This window comes from Triticum urartu, unplaced genomic scaffold (assembly GCF_056163025.1).
Source record: "Triticum urartu cultivar PI428250 unplaced genomic scaffold, HENAU_Tu73 scaffold162, whole genome shotgun sequence".
Classification (NCBI taxonomy): domain Eukaryota; kingdom Viridiplantae; phylum Streptophyta; class Magnoliopsida; order Poales; family Poaceae; genus Triticum; species Triticum urartu.
In genome coordinates, this window is record NW_028260077.1 from 39,915 (window position 1) to 47,505 (window position 7,591).

At 47.9% G+C, this 7,591-nt stretch overlaps 1 non-coding gene and 15 pseudogenes across 1 annotated transcript; all 16 read left to right on the forward strand.

The window, feature by feature from the left end:
* Positions 1–21: 21 nt before the first annotated feature.
* LOC147954226 (5S ribosomal RNA) lies at positions 22–130 on the forward strand (annotated as a pseudogene).
* Positions 131–494: 364 nt separating this feature from the next.
* Positions 495–603, forward strand: LOC147954227 (5S ribosomal RNA; annotated as a pseudogene).
* A 364-nt stretch (positions 604–967) lies between these two features.
* On the forward strand, positions 968–1,076 carry LOC147954228 (5S ribosomal RNA; annotated as a pseudogene).
* Positions 1,077–1,440: 364 nt separating this feature from the next.
* LOC147954229 (5S ribosomal RNA) lies at positions 1,441–1,549 on the forward strand (annotated as a pseudogene).
* Positions 1,550–1,913: 364 nt separating this feature from the next.
* LOC147954230 (5S ribosomal RNA) lies at positions 1,914–2,022 on the forward strand (annotated as a pseudogene).
* A 364-nt stretch (positions 2,023–2,386) lies between these two features.
* Positions 2,387–2,495, forward strand: LOC147954231 (5S ribosomal RNA; annotated as a pseudogene).
* A 364-nt stretch (positions 2,496–2,859) lies between these two features.
* On the forward strand, positions 2,860–2,968 carry LOC147954232 (5S ribosomal RNA; annotated as a pseudogene).
* A 364-nt stretch (positions 2,969–3,332) lies between these two features.
* Positions 3,333–3,441, forward strand: LOC147954233 (5S ribosomal RNA; annotated as a pseudogene).
* Positions 3,442–3,805: 364 nt separating this feature from the next.
* Positions 3,806–3,914, forward strand: LOC147954234 (5S ribosomal RNA; annotated as a pseudogene).
* A 364-nt stretch (positions 3,915–4,278) lies between these two features.
* On the forward strand, positions 4,279–4,387 carry LOC147954235 (5S ribosomal RNA; annotated as a pseudogene).
* Positions 4,388–4,751: 364 nt separating this feature from the next.
* Positions 4,752–4,860, forward strand: LOC147954236 (5S ribosomal RNA; annotated as a pseudogene).
* A 364-nt stretch (positions 4,861–5,224) lies between these two features.
* Positions 5,225–5,333, forward strand: LOC147954237 (5S ribosomal RNA; annotated as a pseudogene).
* A 364-nt stretch (positions 5,334–5,697) lies between these two features.
* LOC147954238 (5S ribosomal RNA) lies at positions 5,698–5,806 on the forward strand (annotated as a pseudogene).
* Positions 5,807–6,170: 364 nt separating this feature from the next.
* LOC147954239 (5S ribosomal RNA) lies at positions 6,171–6,279 on the forward strand (annotated as a pseudogene).
* Positions 6,280–6,643: 364 nt separating this feature from the next.
* On the forward strand, positions 6,644–6,755 carry LOC147954240 (5S ribosomal RNA; annotated as a pseudogene).
* A 365-nt stretch (positions 6,756–7,120) lies between these two features.
* Positions 7,121–7,237, forward strand: LOC147954241 (5S ribosomal RNA). The gene has a single exon (XR_015613661.1). It is a non-coding gene; the product is annotated as a 5S ribosomal RNA (ribosomal RNA).
* Positions 7,238–7,591: the final 354 nt, after the last annotated feature.

A 7,591-nucleotide genomic window follows, 5' to 3' on the forward strand; every position in this document is an offset into this window, starting at 1 on the left:
TGAAGCCGGGGGTAACATGTCGGATGCGATCATACCAGCACTAAAGCACCGGATCCCATCAGAACTCCGAAGTTAAGCGTGCTTGGGCGAGAGTAGTACTAGGATGGGTGAAGTCCTCGTGTTGCATTCCCTTTTTAATTATTTTTGTACGTACGTGAGGAACAGAACGCACGTGCGTGATATATATTAAGCCTGTCATCATATTTTTGACATTTGCGATATGTTTTAGCTCGGAGCTCGTTAGTCACGCGGCTAGGGAGAGTTGGGGCGCGAAAAGCGCGTTGTGAAAGGGGTGTAAAATACGTGTTGCTGCGGTATAGAGGGAGGGGTGGAAATAGTGGTAAACTCGTCTTCGTAGTTGAGCGAGAGAGTAAGTAGTATAGGGCATTATCCATTAGTAGGCGACGGTTGTAATGGTAGTAAGAATGTATAGCCGTCTTTGCAGCGGACGTGGGAGTGGGAAGCATAAGGGATGAAGCCGGGGGTAACATGTCGGATGCGATCATACCAGCACTAAAGCACCGGATCCCATCAGAACTCCGAAGTTAAGCGTGCTTGGGCGAGAGTAGTACTAGGATGGGTGAAGTCCTCGTGTTGCATTCCCTTTTTAATTATTTTTGTACGTACGTGAGGAACAGAACGCACGTGCGTGATATATATTAAGCCTGTCATCATATTTTTGACATTTGCGATATGTTTTAGCTCGGAGCTCGTTAGTCACGCGGCTAGGGAGAGTTGGGGCGCGAAAAGCGCGTTGTGAAAGGGGTGTAAAATACGTGTTGCTGCGGTATAGAGGGAGGGGTGGAAATAGTGGTAAACTCGTCTTCGTAGTTGAGCGAGAGAGTAAGTAGTATAGGGCATTATCCATTAGTAGGCGACGGTTGTAATGGTAGTAAGAATGTATAGCCGTCTTTGCAGCGGACGTGGGAGTGGGAAGCATAAGGGATGAAGCCGGGGGTAACATGTCGGATGCGATCATACCAGCACTAAAGCACCGGATCCCATCAGAACTCCGAAGTTAAGCGTGCTTGGGCGAGAGTAGTACTAGGATGGGTGAAGTCCTCGTGTTGCATTCCCTTTTTAATTATTTTTGTACGTACGTGAGGAACAGAACGCACGTGCGTGATATATATTAAGCCTGTCATCATATTTTTGACATTTGCGATATGTTTTAGCTCGGAGCTCGTTAGTCACGCGGCTAGGGAGAGTTGGGGCGCGAAAAGCGCGTTGTGAAAGGGGTGTAAAATACGTGTTGCTGCGGTATAGAGGGAGGGGTGGAAATAGTGGTAAACTCGTCTTCGTAGTTGAGCGAGAGAGTAAGTAGTATAGGGCATTATCCATTAGTAGGCGACGGTTGTAATGGTAGTAAGAATGTATAGCCGTCTTTGCAGCGGACGTGGGAGTGGGAAGCATAAGGGATGAAGCCGGGGGTAACATGTCGGATGCGATCATACCAGCACTAAAGCACCGGATCCCATCAGAACTCCGAAGTTAAGCGTGCTTGGGCGAGAGTAGTACTAGGATGGGTGAAGTCCTCGTGTTGCATTCCCTTTTTAATTATTTTTGTACGTACGTGAGGAACAGAACGCACGTGCGTGATATATATTAAGCCTGTCATCATATTTTTGACATTTGCGATATGTTTTAGCTCGGAGCTCGTTAGTCACGCGGCTAGGGAGAGTTGGGGCGCGAAAAGCGCGTTGTGAAAGGGGTGTAAAATACGTGTTGCTGCGGTATAGAGGGAGGGGTGGAAATAGTGGTAAACTCGTCTTCGTAGTTGAGCGAGAGAGTAAGTAGTATAGGGCATTATCCATTAGTAGGCGACGGTTGTAATGGTAGTAAGAATGTATAGCCGTCTTTGCAGCGGACGTGGGAGTGGGAAGCATAAGGGATGAAGCCGGGGGTAACATGTCGGATGCGATCATACCAGCACTAAAGCACCGGATCCCATCAGAACTCCGAAGTTAAGCGTGCTTGGGCGAGAGTAGTACTAGGATGGGTGAAGTCCTCGTGTTGCATTCCCTTTTTAATTATTTTTGTACGTACGTGAGGAACAGAACGCACGTGCGTGATATATATTAAGCCTGTCATCATATTTTTGACATTTGCGATATGTTTTAGCTCGGAGCTCGTTAGTCACGCGGCTAGGGAGAGTTGGGGCGCGAAAAGCGCGTTGTGAAAGGGGTGTAAAATACGTGTTGCTGCGGTATAGAGGGAGGGGTGGAAATAGTGGTAAACTCGTCTTCGTAGTTGAGCGAGAGAGTAAGTAGTATAGGGCATTATCCATTAGTAGGCGACGGTTGTAATGGTAGTAAGAATGTATAGCCGTCTTTGCAGCGGACGTGGGAGTGGGAAGCATAAGGGATGAAGCCGGGGGTAACATGTCGGATGCGATCATACCAGCACTAAAGCACCGGATCCCATCAGAACTCCGAAGTTAAGCGTGCTTGGGCGAGAGTAGTACTAGGATGGGTGAAGTCCTCGTGTTGCATTCCCTTTTTAATTATTTTTGTACGTACGTGAGGAACAGAACGCACGTGCGTGATATATATTAAGCCTGTCATCATATTTTTGACATTTGCGATATGTTTTAGCTCGGAGCTCGTTAGTCACGCGGCTAGGGAGAGTTGGGGCGCGAAAAGCGCGTTGTGAAAGGGGTGTAAAATACGTGTTGCTGCGGTATAGAGGGAGGGGTGGAAATAGTGGTAAACTCGTCTTCGTAGTTGAGCGAGAGAGTAAGTAGTATAGGGCATTATCCATTAGTAGGCGACGGTTGTAATGGTAGTAAGAATGTATAGCCGTCTTTGCAGCGGACGTGGGAGTGGGAAGCATAAGGGATGAAGCCGGGGGTAACATGTCGGATGCGATCATACCAGCACTAAAGCACCGGATCCCATCAGAACTCCGAAGTTAAGCGTGCTTGGGCGAGAGTAGTACTAGGATGGGTGAAGTCCTCGTGTTGCATTCCCTTTTTAATTATTTTTGTACGTACGTGAGGAACAGAACGCACGTGCGTGATATATATTAAGCCTGTCATCATATTTTTGACATTTGCGATATGTTTTAGCTCGGAGCTCGTTAGTCACGCGGCTAGGGAGAGTTGGGGCGCGAAAAGCGCGTTGTGAAAGGGGTGTAAAATACGTGTTGCTGCGGTATAGAGGGAGGGGTGGAAATAGTGGTAAACTCGTCTTCGTAGTTGAGCGAGAGAGTAAGTAGTATAGGGCATTATCCATTAGTAGGCGACGGTTGTAATGGTAGTAAGAATGTATAGCCGTCTTTGCAGCGGACGTGGGAGTGGGAAGCATAAGGGATGAAGCCGGGGGTAACATGTCGGATGCGATCATACCAGCACTAAAGCACCGGATCCCATCAGAACTCCGAAGTTAAGCGTGCTTGGGCGAGAGTAGTACTAGGATGGGTGAAGTCCTCGTGTTGCATTCCCTTTTTAATTATTTTTGTACGTACGTGAGGAACAGAACGCACGTGCGTGATATATATTAAGCCTGTCATCATATTTTTGACATTTGCGATATGTTTTAGCTCGGAGCTCGTTAGTCACGCGGCTAGGGAGAGTTGGGGCGCGAAAAGCGCGTTGTGAAAGGGGTGTAAAATACGTGTTGCTGCGGTATAGAGGGAGGGGTGGAAATAGTGGTAAACTCGTCTTCGTAGTTGAGCGAGAGAGTAAGTAGTATAGGGCATTATCCATTAGTAGGCGACGGTTGTAATGGTAGTAAGAATGTATAGCCGTCTTTGCAGCGGACGTGGGAGTGGGAAGCATAAGGGATGAAGCCGGGGGTAACATGTCGGATGCGATCATACCAGCACTAAAGCACCGGATCCCATCAGAACTCCGAAGTTAAGCGTGCTTGGGCGAGAGTAGTACTAGGATGGGTGAAGTCCTCGTGTTGCATTCCCTTTTTAATTATTTTTGTACGTACGTGAGGAACAGAACGCACGTGCGTGATATATATTAAGCCTGTCATCATATTTTTGACATTTGCGATATGTTTTAGCTCGGAGCTCGTTAGTCACGCGGCTAGGGAGAGTTGGGGCGCGAAAAGCGCGTTGTGAAAGGGGTGTAAAATACGTGTTGCTGCGGTATAGAGGGAGGGGTGGAAATAGTGGTAAACTCGTCTTCGTAGTTGAGCGAGAGAGTAAGTAGTATAGGGCATTATCCATTAGTAGGCGACGGTTGTAATGGTAGTAAGAATGTATAGCCGTCTTTGCAGCGGACGTGGGAGTGGGAAGCATAAGGGATGAAGCCGGGGGTAACATGTCGGATGCGATCATACCAGCACTAAAGCACCGGATCCCATCAGAACTCCGAAGTTAAGCGTGCTTGGGCGAGAGTAGTACTAGGATGGGTGAAGTCCTCGTGTTGCATTCCCTTTTTAATTATTTTTGTACGTACGTGAGGAACAGAACGCACGTGCGTGATATATATTAAGCCTGTCATCATATTTTTGACATTTGCGATATGTTTTAGCTCGGAGCTCGTTAGTCACGCGGCTAGGGAGAGTTGGGGCGCGAAAAGCGCGTTGTGAAAGGGGTGTAAAATACGTGTTGCTGCGGTATAGAGGGAGGGGTGGAAATAGTGGTAAACTCGTCTTCGTAGTTGAGCGAGAGAGTAAGTAGTATAGGGCATTATCCATTAGTAGGCGACGGTTGTAATGGTAGTAAGAATGTATAGCCGTCTTTGCAGCGGACGTGGGAGTGGGAAGCATAAGGGATGAAGCCGGGGGTAACATGTCGGATGCGATCATACCAGCACTAAAGCACCGGATCCCATCAGAACTCCGAAGTTAAGCGTGCTTGGGCGAGAGTAGTACTAGGATGGGTGAAGTCCTCGTGTTGCATTCCCTTTTTAATTATTTTTGTACGTACGTGAGGAACAGAACGCACGTGCGTGATATATATTAAGCCTGTCATCATATTTTTGACATTTGCGATATGTTTTAGCTCGGAGCTCGTTAGTCACGCGGCTAGGGAGAGTTGGGGCGCGAAAAGCGCGTTGTGAAAGGGGTGTAAAATACGTGTTGCTGCGGTATAGAGGGAGGGGTGGAAATAGTGGTAAACTCGTCTTCGTAGTTGAGCGAGAGAGTAAGTAGTATAGGGCATTATCCATTAGTAGGCGACGGTTGTAATGGTAGTAAGAATGTATAGCCGTCTTTGCAGCGGACGTGGGAGTGGGAAGCATAAGGGATGAAGCCGGGGGTAACATGTCGGATGCGATCATACCAGCACTAAAGCACCGGATCCCATCAGAACTCCGAAGTTAAGCGTGCTTGGGCGAGAGTAGTACTAGGATGGGTGAAGTCCTCGTGTTGCATTCCCTTTTTAATTATTTTTGTACGTACGTGAGGAACAGAACGCACGTGCGTGATATATATTAAGCCTGTCATCATATTTTTGACATTTGCGATATGTTTTAGCTCGGAGCTCGTTAGTCACGCGGCTAGGGAGAGTTGGGGCGCGAAAAGCGCGTTGTGAAAGGGGTGTAAAATACGTGTTGCTGCGGTATAGAGGGAGGGGTGGAAATAGTGGTAAACTCGTCTTCGTAGTTGAGCGAGAGAGTAAGTAGTATAGGGCATTATCCATTAGTAGGCGACGGTTGTAATGGTAGTAAGAATGTATAGCCGTCTTTGCAGCGGACGTGGGAGTGGGAAGCATAAGGGATGAAGCCGGGGGTAACATGTCGGATGCGATCATACCAGCACTAAAGCACCGGATCCCATCAGAACTCCGAAGTTAAGCGTGCTTGGGCGAGAGTAGTACTAGGATGGGTGAAGTCCTCGTGTTGCATTCCCTTTTTAATTATTTTTGTACGTACGTGAGGAACAGAACGCACGTGCGTGATATATATTAAGCCTGTCATCATATTTTTGACATTTGCGATATGTTTTAGCTCGGAGCTCGTTAGTCACGCGGCTAGGGAGAGTTGGGGCGCGAAAAGCGCGTTGTGAAAGGGGTGTAAAATACGTGTTGCTGCGGTATAGAGGGAGGGGTGGAAATAGTGGTAAACTCGTCTTCGTAGTTGAGCGAGAGAGTAAGTAGTATAGGGCATTATCCATTAGTAGGCGACGGTTGTAATGGTAGTAAGAATGTATAGCCGTCTTTGCAGCGGACGTGGGAGTGGGAAGCATAAGGGATGAAGCCGGGGGTAACATGTCGGATGCGATCATACCAGCACTAAAGCACCGGATCCCATCAGAACTCCGAAGTTAAGCGTGCTTGGGCGAGAGTAGTACTAGGATGGGTGAAGTCCTCGTGTTGCATTCCCTTTTTAATTATTTTTGTACGTACGTGAGGAACAGAACGCACGTGCGTGATATATATTAAGCCTGTCATCATATTTTTGACATTTGCGATATGTTTTAGCTCGGAGCTCGTTAGTCACGCGGCTAGGGAGAGTTGGGGCGCGAAAAGCGCGTTGTGAAAGGGGTGTAAAATACGTGTTGCTGCGGTATAGAGGGAGGGGTGGAAATAGTGGTAAACTCGTCTTCGTAGTTGAGCGAGAGAGTAAGTAGTATAGGGCATTATCCATTAGTAGGCGACGGTTGTAATGGTAGTAAGAATGTATAGCCGTCTTTGCAGCGGACGTGGGAGTGGGAAGCATAAGGGATGAAGCCGGGGGTAACATGTCGGATGCGATCATACCAGCACTAAAGCACCGGATCCCATCAGAACTCCGAAGTTAAGCGTGCTTGGGCGAGAGTAGTACTAGGATGGGTGAGGGAGTCCTCGTGTTGCATTCCCTTTTTAATTATTTTTGTACGTACGTGAGGAACAGAACGCACGTGCGTGATATATATTAAGCCTGTCATCATATTTTTGACATTTGCGATATGTTTTAGCTCGGAGCTCGTTAGTCACGCGGCTAGGGAGAGTTGGGGCGCGAAAAGCGCGTTGTGAAAGGGGTGTAAAATACGTGTTGCTGCGGTATAGAGGGAGGGGTGGAAATAGTGGTAAACTCGTCTTCGTAGTTGAGCGAGAGAGTAAGTAGTATAGGGCATTATCCATTAGTAGGCGACGGTTGTAATGGTAGTAAGAATGTATAGCCGTCTTTGCAGCGGACGTGGGAGTGGGAAGCATAAGGGATGAAGCCGGGGGGTAACATGTCGGATGCGATCATACCAGCACTAAAGCACCGGATCCCATCAGAACTCCGAAGTTAAGCGTGCTTGGGCGAGAGTAGTACTAGGATGGGTGACCTCTGGAAGTCCTCGTGTTGCATTCCCTTTTTAATTATTTTTGTACGTACGTGAGGAACAGAACGCACGTGCGTGATATATATTAAGCCTGTCATCATATTTTTGACATTTGCGATATGTTTTAGCTCGGAGCTCGTTAGTCACGCGGCTAGGGAGAGTTGGGGCGCGAAAAGCGCGTTGTGAAAGGGGTGTAAAATACGTGTTGCTGCGGTATAGAGGGAGGGGTGGAAATAGTGGTAAACTCGTCTTCGTAGTTGAGCGAGAGAGTAAGTAGTATAGGGCATTATCCATTAGTAGGCGACGGTTGTAATGGTAGTAAGAATGTATAGCCGTCTTTGCAGCGGACGTGGGAGTGGGAAGCATAAGGGATGAAGCCGGGG